This window comes from Tachyglossus aculeatus, chromosome 2 (assembly GCF_015852505.1).
Source record: "Tachyglossus aculeatus isolate mTacAcu1 chromosome 2, mTacAcu1.pri, whole genome shotgun sequence".
Taxonomy (NCBI): domain Eukaryota; kingdom Metazoa; phylum Chordata; class Mammalia; order Monotremata; family Tachyglossidae; genus Tachyglossus; species Tachyglossus aculeatus.
Window position 1 is genome coordinate 78,374,572 of NC_052067.1, and position 16,424 is coordinate 78,390,995.

Below are 16,424 nucleotides of genomic sequence, written 5' to 3' on the forward strand. Positions count from 1 at the left end.
CCTACTCACTGTGCCTTATTCTTGTCTCTCACCACGGACTTCTTGCTCAAGCTCTCTGTCTGAAACTTCCTCCTTCCTCTTTCATATTTGGCAACCACAGGCCTCCCATCTTCAAAGGATCACAGCTCCTCCAGGAGACCATTCATTCATTCATTCATTCATTCATTCATATTTATTGAGCGCTTACTTTGTGCAGAGCACTATACCAAGTACTTGGGAAGTACAAATCGGCAACATATAGAGAAGGCCCCTACCCAACAACGGACTCACAGTCTAGAAGGGGGAGACAGACAACAAAAAAAGTAAACGTGTCAATACCATCAGTCTCTAATCCATCAGTGGTATTTATTGAGCACTTAAAATCAATCAATCAATCGTATTTATTGAGCACTTACTGTGTGCAGAGCACTGTACTAAGCGCTTGGGAAGTACAAGTTGGCAACATATAGAGACAGTCCCTACCCAACAGTGGGCTCACAGTCTAAAAGGGGGGGATTTAATGATCACTTAATACGTGCAAAGCACTTTACTAAGTGCTTTGGAGAATGCAATACAGTAAGTAGACACAATTCCTGCCCTCAAGGTATTTACAATATAGCAGAGGTGAGAGACATTACAATCTACTTCAGGTATCAATCGGTGGTATTTATTGAGCACTTACCGTGTGCACAGCACTGTACTGAGTGCTTGGGAAAGAACAAGCAGAAGCACAAAAGAAGCAGCGTGGCTTAGTGGAAAGAGCCCGGGCTTGGGAGTCAGAGGTCGTGGGTTCTAATCCCAGCTCCGCCGCTTGTCAGCTGTGTGACTTTGGGCAAGTCGCTTCACTTCTCTGGGGCCTCAGTGACCTCATCTGTAAAATGGGGATGAAGACTGTGAGCCCCCCCGTGGGACAACCTGATCACCTTGTAACCTCCCCAGCACTTAGAACAGTGCTTTGCACATAGTAAATGCTTAATAAATGCCATTATTATTATTATAACAAAACAGAGTTAGTAGACATGTTCCCTGCCTATGAGGACCTTTCAGTCTAGAAGAAGAGACAAACATTAAAACAAATTACGGGTTAGGTATATTAGTGCTGTGGGGGAGAGAGTAGGGTAAATATCAAGGGCTTAAAGGGCACAGATTCAAGTGCAGAGGTAACAAAGAAGGGGAGAGGGGAGATGAGGGCTTATTTGGAGAAGGTCTCTTGGAGGAGATGTGATTTTAATAACTTTGAAGGTGGGAACATAGCGATCTGTTGTATATGAAGGGGGAAGGAATCCCAGATCAGAGGGAGGATGTGGGCAAGGGGTTGGCAGCAAGACAGACAAGATCACCATATAGTCAGCAGGTTGGCATTAGAGGAGTAAAGTATGCGGGCTGGGTTGTAGTAGAAATCAGTTAGGGGAGATAAGAGGCTATGAGCTGTTTAAGTTTTTTAAAGTCAATGGTAAGGAGTTTCTGTTTCATGTGGAGGTGGATGGGCAACCACTGGAAGTTCTCGAGGAGCGGGGAGACATGGAATGGATTTTTTTTTTTGAAAAATGATCTGAGCAGCCAAGGAAGGACCAGAGGGGGAGAGACAGGAGGCAGGGAAGTCAGCGAGGAGGAGTAAAGGCAGTATAAAGGCAGACAAGGAGCGTGGCTCAGTGGAAAGAGCACAGGCTTTGGAGTCAGAGGTCATGGGTTCAAATCCCAGCTCCGCCACTTGTCAGCTGTGTGACTTTGAGCAAGACACAACTTCCCTGAGCCTCAGTTCCCTCACCTTTAAAATGGGGATTAAGACTGTGAGCCCCCCGTGGGACAACCTGCTCACCTTGTAACCTCCTCCGTGCTTAGAACAGTGCTTTGCACATAGTAAGCTCTCAATAAATGTCATTATCATTATTATTATTAGTGACGAGGCGAGCACTGCCTTGAGAAGCAGCATGATCTAGTGGATAGAGCACAAGCCTGGGAGTCAAATGGACCTGGGCTCTAATCCCGGCTCTACCCCTTGTCTGCTGTTTTTGAGATCTTGGACTACTCACTTAACTTCTCTGTGCCTCAGTTACCTCATCTGTAGAGTGGGGATTAAAACTGTGAGCCCCACGTGGGACATGGACTATGTCCAATCTGATCAGCTTGCACCTACTCCAGTGCCTGGCACATAGTAAGCACTTAGCAAATACCAATAAAATAAGAGACAGGGTGGTGTCAGTGACGCCAAGGTTGGATAATGTTTCAAGGAAAAGGGCGTGGGCCATAGTGTCAAAGGCAGCTGAGACGTCTAGAAGGATTAGACTGGAGTCGAGGTTGTTGGAAATTGGTAAGAAAAAGGACATTGGTGATCTTAGAGATAGCAGTTTTCGTGGAATGAAAGAAGCAGAAATGAGACTGGAGGAGGTCAAGGGGAGAATTGGAGGAGAGGAAGTGGAGGCAGAGGGTGTAGACAACTCTCTTTAAAAGTTCAGAGAGGAAGGATGGGAGAGAGATGAAGCAATAACTGGAGGGAGCCATGAGGTCAAAGTAGAGTTTTTTTAAGGTAGGGGTTACATGAGCATGTTTGAAAGCAGTGGGGAAGAAGCCAGTGGAAAGTGAATGGTTGAAGATGGCAGTCAGGGAAGGAAGGAGACAGAAAGCAAGTATTTTGATGAGATGTGAAGGGATGGCTTTGGAAGCACAGGTGGAGGGGTTGGATTTTGACAAGAAGTGGGAGATCTCTTGAAATACTGCTGGGAAGAATGGGAGAGCCAAAGAGTCTGGGGAGGAGCAGGAAAGATTTTAGGGAGATCATGTCCAGTGGTTTTGATTTTATTAATGAAGTACATGGCCAGGTAATTAAGGGCAAGAGATGGTTGGGACAGGGGGCAGTGGTTTGAGGTGGGAGTTAAATGTCTGAAACAGCTGGAGCAGACAATGGGCATGGGAGTCAATAGGGATGGAGAAATAATGTTGCGTGGTGGAGGAGAGGCCAAGAGTTAAAGTAGGCAAGGATGAACTTGAAATGGATGAGGTCAGCCTGGTATCTGGATTTCCAGTCACATCACGATGCAGCTCATGCACAGAAGCGAAGGAAGCAGACTGGAGGTGATTCGGGACTGGGAGTTAATGGCATGAGATCGGTGGAAGAGCAGGGGAGCGAGGGAGCTGAGTTCAGTGAAGAGGGTGGTGTTGAGGACATCGATTTATGTGTCAAGAGAAAGTAGTTCAAGTATGGAGACCAAATGGGGCATGATGTCATCAGAAACTTGGAAGGGGTCAGTAAATTCCAAGTGGCTTTGGAGGAACAGGCAGATCTGTGGGAAGTGGGTGTATGGAAGGGAAGACAGGTGAGGAGCTTGTGGTCAGATCGAGGAATTTCAGAATCGGTGAGGATTGAAAATGTACAGTGACTAATAATAATGTTGGTATTTGTTAACCACTTACTATGTGCCAAGCACTGTTCTAAGCACTGGGGTAGATACAAGGTAAATAGGTGAAGTAAAGTGGTAAAGGTAAGGTAAGGTACCTCTTTACAAGGTAAAGAGGTAAAGTAGATACAAGGTACTAGAGGTGATGAGATGGAGCGTGTGTTCCAGGTTGGTGAGTGGGTGAAATGAGGTGGAGCAGGAGGCCATCAGAGTTGAGGAGTCAGAGGAAGTGGACAGCGGAAGGTTCATCAGGGAGACCCTCATGGATGTTGAAGTCCCCGAGGATCAATGTAGTGGTGGAGAAAGAGAGAAGGAATGTGAGAAATGGATCAAAATGGTTCAGAAAGTTGTGGGAGGGGCCTGAGGAGAGGAGGGGCCGATGACCCTGACTAGTAACTGGAGTAGGTGGTAGAGGAGGAGGATGTGGGCTTCAAAGGAAGGGAAAAAGAGGGATGGGGAGATGGGAGGGCACGAAAGCACTGGGGAGCGAGAAGGAAGTTGACTCCTTTCCCTTTCCCCATGTGACTTAGGGAGTGAGAGAATATGAAGTCCACCCAGAGAGTGCAGCAGGGGAAACAGCATCATCTGAAGTTTCACTAATGGTGAAAAGGAGCAGTTATTGGATCAGGAACAGGTCAGAGATAAAGGGAAGCTTCATCCCCCTCGTCCCCCACTCCATCCCCCCCATCTTACCTCCTTCCCTTCCCCACAGCACCTGTATATATGTATATATGTTTGTACATATTTATTACTCTATTTATTTATTTATTTATTTTACTTGTACATATCTATTCTATTTATTTTATTTTGTTAGTACGTTTGGTTTTGTTCTCTGTCTCCCCCCTTCTAGACTGTGAGTCCACTGTTGGGTAGGGACTGTCTCTATATGTTGCCAACTTGTACTTCCCAAGCGCTTAGTACAGTGGTCTGCACACAGTAAGCACTCAATAAATACGATTGATTGAGTGATCCTTGAAGTTGGGATGAAGATAGGGGAAGTAGCTGAGTATAAAGATATGTACATAAGTGCTGGTACCCAAGTGCTTAGGGAGTATGTACTCAAGTGCTTTGTTGTCTCAGTAAGGAGGGAAAATAATATGGGAGAGGAGAGATTAGTCAGGGAAGGCCTCCTGGAGGAGATGTGATTTTAGTAGGACTTGGAAGATGGGGAGTGTGGTGACCTATTGGCTGTGAAGGGGGAGGGAGTTCCATGCAGGAAAGATGGTGTGGGTGAAAGGTCAACGGTGAGAGAGATGAGAATGAGGCTCAAGGAGTCTTCCTATTTTGTGCCTCCAACTGTTACTTTGATGCTTCCATGCCCCCTTAGCATTTATGTTCATCATAGCCCTTAGCCCTTATGAACAAATATTCAATCATTCCCCCAGTTGGCACTTTATTTAAGAGTCTGCCTTCCCTGCTAGACTAAAAGCTCCTTAAGGCAGGGATTATGTCTTCTAACTCTTTCATACTCTTCTCAAGCATTTAGTACAGTGTTCTGCAACTAGCCTCAATCAACTGTATTTATTGAGCACACTGTGTGCAGAGCACTGTATTAAGAGCTTGGGAGACTACAGTATAACAGAATTGGTAGATACACTCCCTGCCCGCAATGAGCTTACAGTCTAGAGTGGGAGACGGACATTAATGTAAATAAATAAATTACGGATGTGTATGTAAGTGCTGTGGGGCAGAGGGAGGGGTGAATAAAGGGTGAAAATCCAAGTGCAAAGGCGATGCAGAAGGGAGTGGGAGGAAATGAGGGCTAGGTCAGGGAGGAGATGTGCTTTTAATAAGGTTTTGAAGGTGGGGAGAGTTATCAGCTGTCAGATATAAACAGGGAGGGTTTCCAAGCCAGAGGCAGGATGTGGGTGAGGAGTCAGAGGCGAGATAGACGAGACTGAGGTACAGTGAGTAAATTGGCATTAGAAGAGTGAAGTGAGCGGGCTGGGTTGTAGTAGGAGAGAGCAGTGAGGTAAGATAGGAGGGGGCAAGGTGATTGAGAGCTTTAAAGCCAATGGTAAAGAGTTTCTATTTGATGCGGTGGTGGATGGGCAACCGGTGGAGGTTCTTGAGGAGTGGGGAAACATGGACTGAACGATTTTGTAGAAAACTGATCCAGGCAGCAGGGTAAAGTATGGACTAGAGTAGGGAGAGACAGGAGACAGGGAGGTCAGCAAGGAGGCTGATGCAAGGCAGGGTAGGATAGGTGCTAGGATTACCTAGGTAGTAGTTTGGTTGGAGAGGAAAGAGCAGATATTGGTGAAGTTAAACAAATGAATAAATTGCTATTGATGATGGTGATCATGTTCATTCACCCCTGGTTGCTTAAACTCCAGTACTGGGTTTAAGCTAGACACAGTAGTTACTGTTAATCAACAGTATTTCTCGAGTACCTACTGTGTATATAGCCTCACGCTGAACGTGTGGGAGCATACTAAGGAAGCAAAATAAAGTTCTCTGTTTCAAGGCACTTCAAATCTAATGTTTTTGTCATTTTATTTTCTTTCGAAGGATTAGGTGATTACAATGGGCTCATGGTCTAGAAGGGGGTAAACAGACAACAAAACAAACCAAATCCCACCTCCGCCACTAATAATAACAATAATGATGGCATTTGTTAAGCACTTACTATGTGCAAAGCACTGTTCTAAGAGCTGGGTGGATACAAGGTGATCAGGTTGTCCCACGTGGGGCTCACAGTCTTAATCCCCATTTTACAGATGAGGTAACTGAGGCTCAGAGAAGTTGTCACTTGCCCAAAGTCACACAGCTGACAAGTGGTGGAGTCGGGATTAGAACCCACGACGTCTGACTCCCAAGCCTGGGCTCTTTCCACAGAGCACTAGCCTGCTGTGTGACCTTGGGTACATCACTTCACTTCTTTGGGCCTGAGTTCCCTCATCATCATCATCAATCGTATTTATTGAGCACTTACTGTGTGCAGAGCACTGTACTAAGCGCTTGGGAAGTACAAGTTGGCAACATATAGAGACAGTCACAGTCCCTCATCTGTAAAGTGGGGATTAAGACTGTGAGCCCCACATGGGACAGGGACTTTGTCCACCCCGATTTGCTTGTATCCACCCCAGAGCTTAGTATAGTGCCTGGAACTTTTGGTGGTATTGATGCCTGTCTACTTGTTTTGTTTTATTTGTTTATTTTATTTATTTATTTGTTTTATTGTCTGTCTGCCCCTTCTAGAGTGTGAGCCCGTTGTTAGGTAGGGATTGTCTCTGTTGCCTAATTGTACTTTCCAAGCGCGTAGTACCGTGCCCTGCACACAGTAAGCGCTCAATAAATACGATTGAATGAATGAATGGAACATAGTAAGCGCTTAACAAATACCACAATTATAATTATTGTTACTATTACTGAACCAGGTTCCTCAAATGCCTCAAGATGAGGGAATCTCAGGAAGATGCACTAACTCTCTCAAACCAGTAGGGGGTGCAAGGAAGCACATGTAAAGCACTTCAACCACAATAAGAGAATAGTGAATTTGTTTATTAATAATTAATAATTATTAATTAATAATAATTATCATTATTAATAGTGATAATTGTGGTATTTCTTAAGGCCTTACAGTGTGTCAAGCACTCTTCTAAGTGCTGGGGATAGATGCAAGATAATCAGGTCAGACAGTCTCTGACCCACACAGGGCTCATAATCCATGTGAGTGTGTGCCTGCTATTCTGTTGTACTGTAATAATAATAATAATAGCATTTATTAAGTGCTTACTATGTGCAAGGCACTGTTCTAAGCACTAGGGAGGTTACAAGGTGATCAGGTTGTCCCCCGGGGGGCTCACAGTCTTCATCCCCATTTGACAGATGAGGGAACTGAGGCCCAGAGAAGCGAAGTGACTTGCCCATAGTCACCCAGCTGACAAGTGGTGGAGCCAGGATTTGAACCCATGACCTCTGACTCCAAAGCCCGGGCTCTTTCCACTGAGCCACGCTGCGTCTCCTCTCCCAAGCGCTTAGTACAGTGCTCTGCAAATAGTAAGAGTTCAATAAATATGACTGATTGATAAATACGACTGATTGATTGATTAAATTAGGAGGGGGAAGAGAGATTTAATTTTTACAGATGAGGTAACTGAGGCACAAATAAGTTAAAGTGACTTGCCCACAATTACACAGCAGGCATGTGATGGAGCCGGGATTAGAACTCTCTGACTCTCAGGCCTGTGTTCTTTCCACTAGGCCATGCTGCTCCTGGCCTTTGCCATGTAGGTGTAGCAATTATGACTATCATTGTCCCCATTCTTCTCAATCTACTGGAAGCCATTACTCATATTTCCACATCACAGCCTTGGCTTTCTTGCCGCCAAGAGATGCCAACCAAATCCTGTCTCTCAGGGAAACCAGCTTACCTGTGTTCCGGAAAAGCTGGCCTTCTAGAGACCCAGTTGTGTTAAATGCCCACGGGAACTGCAGCAACATCTCAGGATAATAATAATAATAATAGTGGTATTTTTATAATAATGGCATGCTTACTATGCGCCAGGCACTGTACTAAGCGCTGGGCTGGATACAAGCAAATTGGTTGGACACAGTCCCTGTCCCATAAAACAGTCTCAATCTCACAGTCTCAGTCTCACAGTCTCAATCCCCATTTCATTCACTCATTCATTCAATCGTATTTATTGAGCGCTTACTGTGTGCAGAGCACTGTACTAAGCGCTTGGGAAGTACAAGTTGGCAACATATAGAGACGGTCCCTACCCAACAGTGGGTTCACAGTCTAGAAGGGGGAGACAGAGAACAAAACAAAACATATTAACAAAATAAAATAAGTAGGATAAATATGTACAAGTAAAATAAATAAATAGGGTAATAAATACGTACAAACATATATACACATATACAGGTGCTGCGGGGAAGGGAAGGAGGTAAGGCCGGGGGGATGGAGAGGGGAAGGAGGGGGAGAGGAAAGAGGGGGCTCAGTGTGGGAAGGCCTCCTGGAGAGATGAGGTAACTGAGGCACAAAGAATAATAATAATAATAGTAATGTTGGTATTTCTTAAGCGCTTACTATGTGACAAGCACATTTCTAAGCGCTGGGGGGGATATAAGGTAATCAAGTTTGTCCCATGAGGGGCTCACAGTCTTAATCCCCATTTTACAGATGAGGGAACTGAGGCACAGGGCAGTGAAGTGACTTGCCCCAGGTCACCCAGCAGACAAGCGGTGGAGCCAGGATTAGAACAACGGTGGAATATGCCCAATTGCATTCCCACGCCAGTATCATTAGGATGAGTCAATATGCGGTAAGTGGTATTTTTTTTTGTCGGCCAGCATCATTAGCAGCCATGCCTGTTGCCACGGGCTGAACCGCTGGGCTCCCTTGTAAGAAACGGAGCAACCGTTTCTGGAGGAGGTGAGACGAGAAACTGTCGGTGCTGCCATTGCCAGCTCTATAAAGTCTGTGTCTCTCCCAGGTGAGCCCACTGTTGGGTAGGGACTGTCTCTATGTGTTGCCAACTTGTACTTCCCAAGCGCTTAGTACAATGCTCTGCACACAGTAAGCGCTCAATAAATACGATTGATTGATTGATTAACAAGCTAGCCGTCTCTCAGGTCTGGAAACGAAGTCTGCAGAGACTTTATCTCCTGCTGCTGGAGCTCTGTAAGCGTTCCTCTGTGACTACGCAAGGTCCCTGCAGTGGGGACTTAGAGTGTGAGTCCCATGTGGGACAGGGACTGTGTCCGGCTTGATTAACTTGTATCTACCCCAGTGCTTAGGACAGTGCTTATCACATAGGACAGTGCATAGTAAGCACTTAACAAGTACCATTATTATAATTATGGGGCCACAGGGAGTAGGTGAAATTTTGAGAGCACAGTGTTAAAGATGAGTCTTCCACCTCATAGGACACTCTTACTATGCCCCATCTCAAGGCCTTGTCCAGAGAGCTGGGAAATAATAATAATAATAATAATAATGGCATTTATTAAGCACTTACTATGTGCAGAGCACTGTTCTAAGCGCTGGGGTAGATACACAGTAATCAAGTTGTCCCACGTGGGGCTCACAGACTTAATCCCCATTTTACAGATGAGGGAACTGAGGCCCAGAGAAGTGAAGTGACCTGCCCAAAGTCACACAGCTGACAAGTGGTGGAGCCGGGATTTGAACCCATGACCTCTGACTCCAAAGCCCGGGCTCTTTCCACTGAGCCACGCTGCTTCTGAAAGGAAGAAGCTTCTTGACTTTATAGCTTTCTTCACGGAGCTTCCTTTATAATAGTAGTTGTGGTACTTTTAAAGTGCTTATTATCTGCCCAGTAGTATGTATAGTGAGGGGGGTAGATACATGATAATTAGGGCCACATGGGAGGAGGAGGGAGAACAGGTATTGAATCCCCATTTTGCAGATGAGGGTAATGAGGCACAGAGAAGTGAAGTGACTTTCCTAAGGTCACACAGCGGGTAAGTGGCAGAGCTGAGGTTAGAACCCAGGGCCTCTGACTCCCAGGTTGGTGTTCTTTCCACTAGATCACGTTACTTCTCTACAGAGCCTCTCACTAGCTCCATCTGTCCAAATGGCCTATCGGGAGACAATTATCAGTTTTTCAAGGAGAACTAAAGAATAAGACAACACCTGATTTTTAACAGGGAATCAGCTATGCTCCCTCCAGGCCACAACTGATAAAAACAAATGTGGTATCAAGCGCTTGCTTACTATACGCCAAGCACTGGGTTAAGTGCTGGGGTAGATAAAGTGCAATCAGACCCTGTTCCACATGTGGCTCATGGTCTAAGGGGAAGGAGAACAGGCATTTAAATCCTCATTTTCAGAAGAGGAAAGCGAGGCACCGGGAATTCAAGTGATTTGCCAAAGGTCACACAGTATCGGGTATGTGGCAGAGCTGGGATTAGAGCCCAGATCTCCTGAGTCCCAGGTCTGTGCTCTGCCCACCAGCAGAGAGGAAATGAAGGCGGCAGGTGTCTATACAGCTCATCCCAGGAGTGGGAGGAGGGAGACGGGATTGAGAGAGGCTTTTTTCAGCATGGAGGAGATTTGAACAAGTTTGAAAGCGGAGGGGAGGGAGCCAAGAAGTGGGAGGTTGTAACGGATAACGAGGAGTGGGAGGAGAGTGGGAGGTGACGGGGGTTTGAGGTCAGTGGTGCAGGTAGAAGAGAAGGATTTAGAGGGTAGGTGGGGGACTTCCTCTTGAGAAGCAGCTGGGAAGGAGGAGCAAGAAAAGGAGGCAGCGGAGGAATGTTGAGGGGATGGGGAGTTGGTGCCCGATTTTTTTCAATAGAAATAATAATAATTCTGGTATTTGTTAAGCGCTTACTTTGTTAAGCGCTCACGCCTGTCCGGCGTGAGCCGGACGGGCCAGGGTGTGTGTGTGTGTGTGTGTGTGTGTGTGTGTATATGTATATATGTTTGTACATATTTATTACTGTATTTATTTATTTTACTTGTACATATCCATTCTATTTATTTTATTTTGTTAGTATGTTTGTTTTTGTTCTCTTGTAGACTGTGAGCCCACTGTTGGGTAGGGACTGTCTCTATATGTTGCCAACTTGTACTTCCCAAGCGTTTATTCCAGTGCTCTGCACACAGTAAGCGCTCAATAAATACGATTGATTGATTGATTTATTGATTGATACTATGTACCAAGCACTGTTCTAAGCCTTGGGGTAGATCCGAGGTAATCAGGTTGGACACAGTCCCTGTCCCACCCAGGGCTCACAGTCTCAATCCCCATTTTACAGTTGAGGTAACTGAGGTACAGAGAAGTGAACTGACTTGCCCAAGGTCACACAAGCAGACAAGTGGCAGAGACTGGATAAGAACCCATGACCTTCTGGCTCCCAGGCCCACGCTTTATCCATTATGCCAGGCTGCTTCTCGATATCTATTTGGGTCCTATGTAGGGGGAATTTCTGGCTTTGCCTAGCTATGCCTACTGGGATGGCCAGGGGTTGTGTCTTTCCTTTTTTATGGTATTTGTTGAGTGCTAACTCTGTGCCAGGCACTGTACTAAGCACTGGGGTAGGTAATAATAATAATAATGTTGGTATTTGTTAAGTGCTTACTATGTACCGAGCACTGTTCTAAGCACTGGGGTAGATACGGGGTAATCAGGTTGTCCCACGTGGGGCTCACAGTCTCAATCCCCATTTTACAGGTGAGGGAACTGAGGCCCAGAGAAGTAAAGTGACTTGCCCAAAGTCACACAAGATGATCAGTTTCCGAGTACTATTCAGTGAAATTCCGGTGTGGTGGCAAGTGAAGATTCTTTTAGAAACAGTATTTTTTCCCTTTCTCACCTTCCCCAACTCTAAACGCCCCTTTGCTAGAACTAATTCTGTGTAATTGTTATTATTTTAATGGTATTTAAATGCTTACTACCTGTCAAAAGCTGTTCTAAGCACTGGGGTAGATAGGAATTAATTAGGTGGACACAGTCCCTATCCTGCATGGGGCTCATGGTTTATATAAGAGAGAGAACTGAGGCACAGAGAAGTTAAGTGACTTGCCCCAGGTCACACAGAGCAAGCAATTGGCAGAGCCATGATTAGAACCCAGATTCCCTGACTTCCAAGCCCGTGTTCTTTTCACTAGGCCAGGCTGCTTATTTCTTCTGTAGCTTAATCAGATGAAAGGTGGTAAGAAAAGTGTGCTCTCATCACAAAAAAACCGAGTTCCCAAGACATCACTGAATGGGGATAAATTATTGGGTATAGTTGATGTCACTTTTCATGAGAGCCAAAGTAGCAGAAGGTAGCATTAATGCATGTTCATATTCACGTCAGTAGCTCGCTGTGGGCAGGAGACGTGTCTACCAACTCTGCTATATCGTTATATTGAACTCTCCCGAGTACTGAGTACAGTGCTCTGCACAAAGTAAGCGCTCAATAAATATGATTTGATTGGTGTCGGTACATCTCATCTGCTGGGTTTAGAAGAGATAAAAAGAGAACATATGCCTCTTGAAACAGAATTAAAGTAAGTAAAAGGAATAAATTAGGCCAAAAAAGGGGTGGGCTTGCCAGATTGCCCAAATATTAGTCACAATTCAGATACACCTAGTCCCTGAACTGCAGAGTGGCTACCACACTGAGCTAGGCATTCTACAGGCCCCAGACTGGACAGAAGAGCGGAGCATCCCCCCGGTCCCCCCTCAGAGGACAGAGACTGTCCCTAGCAGAATCCCCCAAAGAAACTCCAATTTGGTGTTAGGTGACACAGCCAGCGCAAGATACGGGACTGAAGGGTGGATCATTCATTCACTCAATCATATTTATTGAGTGCTTACTGTGTTCAGAGTACTGCACTAAGTGTTTGGGAGAGTACAATATAACAATAAACAGACACATTCCCTGTCCACAATGAGCTTACAGTCTAGAGTGATAGGGGAGACATAATTAATATAAATAAATAAATATCAGATACGTACAAAAGTGTTGTGGGGCTGGGAAAGGGGAAGAACAATGGAAGGAAGTCGGGGGAAGAACAAAGGAAGCAAGTCAGGGCAATGCAGAAGGGAGTGGGAGAAGAGGAAAGGGGTACTTAGGAAAGCCCTCTTGGAGGAGATGTGCCTTCAGTGAAGCTTTAATAATAATAATAATAGTATTTGTTAAGTGCTCACTATGTGCCAAGCACTGTTCTAAGCACGGGGGAAGATACAAGGGAATTAGGTTGTCCCATGTGGGGATCACAGTCTTAATCCCCATTTTACAGATGAGGTAACTGAGGCACAGAGAAGTCAAGTGACTTGCCCAAGGTCACACAGCTGTCTTTGAATGTGGGGGGAGAGTAATTGTCCGTCGGATTTGAGGGGAGGAGATCCCTTCCTGAGCACTGACTTTTTTTTAATGGTATTTGTTAAGTGCTTCCTATATGCCAGGCACTGTTGTAAGCGCCGGGGTAGATACAAGTTAATCAGGTTGGACATAGTCCCTGTCCTACATGGGCTCACAATCTTAATCCCCGTTTTACAGATGAGGTAACTGAGGAGCTGAAAAGTGAAGTGACTTGGCCAAGGTCACACAGCAGACACATGGCAGAACTGGGATTAGAACACAGGTCCTTCTCACTCCCAGGACTGTGCTCTATCCACTAGGCTATGCTGCATCTTAGCTAGAGCAATTCATTAGTTGAAGAAATAAAATCCTTATCAGGATAAATTTTCCACACCCTAAACCCAGGAAGATTTGTAGAGGGTTTCCTGGAATCCATGTTTTTCACATAGAGGATTTAAACAACAGTATTGTATAATGATTATGATCATCATTTTGTTTTTTGGCTAAGCGCCTACTATGTGCTATGGGAGTCAGAAGACCTGCGTTCTAGTCCCATCTCTGCCACTGACTTGCGTGACTTCAGGTATTAATCTCTCCGGACCTCAGTTTCCATATCTGCAAAACGGAAATCACGTCTGCCTCTTCCTCTTCCCACCTCACAGGGATGTTATCAGGGCTAAATGAGGTTAGGAGTGTGAAAGCAGTTGGTAAAATAAAAGTGCTATACGACTTAGAAATACAGCTTTTATTCACACGTAGCGAGGGTCCCAGAGGGTAGAAAACTCCCATTCTAGCTCATCAACACCAATATCAGCATCAGTGGATGCTGATGGTTACAAGGACCCTAACATTTACACCCTCTTTCTTCATCCAGGGCAGGGGTGGTTCATTCATTCATTCATTCAATCGTATTTACCGAGCGCTTACTGTGTGCAGAGCACTGTACTACTACTACTAATAATGATGGCATTTATTAAGCACTTACTATGTGCAAAGCATTGTTCTAAGTGCTGGGGAGGTTATACGGTGATCAGGTTGTCACACATGGGGCTCACAGTCTTAATCCCCATTTTACAGATGAGGAAACTGAGGCACAGAGACTTGCCCAAAGTCACACTGCTGACTCTCCTGACCGTTCAGTACAATGCTCTGTTCATGGTTAAGCATTCAAGAAATACCATTGCAGCGAAGGGCAAGTGCTTAGAACAGTGCCCAGTGCTTAGAACAGTGCTTTGCACATAGTAAGCGCTTAATAAATGACATTTTAAAAAAAAAGTGGGGGTCCTGGTGGAGGTGGGGACAGGACTGGGGCCTCTCTCCAGCATGGTGGTCTCTCACGGTCCATTGTAAGGGGGCAGGACTGGCTGAGGGCTGTCGATGCTACTGTCTCCTCCCTCTCACTATTTCCAGAAGATCGTTGGTAGCTTGGCTCCTGTTCAACTCTATTCTCGGGACTCCAGACATCTTCCCCTGGGACTCTGGTCTGTCCTTCCATGAATCAATCAATCAGGGGCATGTATTGGGAGCCTACTATATGCAGAGCACTGTACTAAGCACTTGGGAGAGTGCAATACAGCAGAATTAGTGGACATGTTCCCTGCCCATTATCGGAGAAGCAGCGTGGCTCAGTGGAAAGAGCACAGGCTTTGGAGTCAGAGATCATGGGTTCAAATCCTGGCTCTGCCAACTGTCAGCTGTGTGACTTTGGGCGAGTCACTTCACTTCTCTGTGCCTCAGTTACCTCATCTGTGAAATGGGGATTAAAACTGTGAGCCCCCTGTGGGACAACTTGATCACCTTGTAACCTCCCCCAGCGCTTAGAACAGTGCTTTGCACATAGGAAGCGCTTAACAAATGCCATCATCATCATCACCATCATCGAACTTATGGTCTAGGATGATTTTACAGTCTAGAGAATCTCCAGTGTTAACAGGGCCGTTGCTCTGTGCATTGTTAATAATAATAACCTCCTCCAGGAGGCCTTCCCAGACTGAGCCCCTTCCCTCCTCTCCCCCTCGTCCTCCTCTCCATCCTCCCATCTTACCTCCTTCCCTTCCCCACAGCACCTGTATATATGTATATATGTTTGTACATATTTATTACTCTATTTATTTTACTTGTACATATCTATTCTATTTATTTTATTTTGTTAGTATGTTTGGTTTTGTTCTCTGTCTCCCCCTTTTAGACTGTGAGCCCACTGTTGGGCAGGGACTGTCTCTATATGTTGCCAATTTGTACTTCCCAAGCGCTTAGTACAGTGCTCTGCACACAGTAAGCGCTCAATAAATACGATTGATGATGATGATGATGATAATAATAATAATTATTATTATTATTATGGTATTTGTTAAGTGCTTACTATGTGCCGAGCAGTGTTCTAAGCACTGGGGTAGATACCAGGTAATCTGGTTGTGAGCCCACATGGGGCTCGCAGTCTTAATCCCCATTTTTACAGATGAGGTAAATGAGGCACAGAGAAGTGAAGTGACTTGCCCAAAGTAACACAGCTGACAAGTGGCAGAACCGGGATTAGAACCCAAGACCTCTGACTCCCAAGCCCATGCTCTTTCCACTAAGCCACGTTGCTTCTACGTTGTTCTGAGTTTAATCATCCTTAGCTGATAAAAGTACAAGCCATTGACACATTTCTTATGTTGTCCACTGAGACAAAGGACAATCTACATCCTGTAGACACTTATACGCTCGAGTACACTCACGTCCTCAATCTGAGCAGCCTCTAATGACCTCGAAAAACGAGGGAAGCATTCCTCTAAAAACAGGATGAAATCCATACGCAAGTTTGTACAAAAATCAAGCACAGAGGCCGGATGGGAAAAAAATGACGAGGCAAAAGAACAGCTGGAAAAGACCAACGGGTCAGTGGATCACAATCTAAAAATTAGTCATTAATGTGATGGCATTGTTTAAAAAGGTAACATGATACAGTGACTGGCAAGAGCCCAGAAGTAATCCTAAGTCAGACCTTTTTATCTCTGGTTTTCATCAGTCTGGAAGAGGTGTGGAAAAACTAGGGAGGGTCCAGAGAAGAACTACAAATATGATTAATAGACTTAAAAGTAGGTTGTATGGAGTAATGTTAAAGCGTCTGGGGCTGTTTCTTCTGGAGCCCAGAAGGTTAAGGGAAGACTTAAGCGCCTTGTGATAGTCTACCAACTCTATTACACTGTACTCTTCCTACTGCTAAGTACAGTGCTCTGCACACAGTAACTGTTGAACGAATACCATTGATGAGATACCCTGAGAGCACTGAAGCTTCTT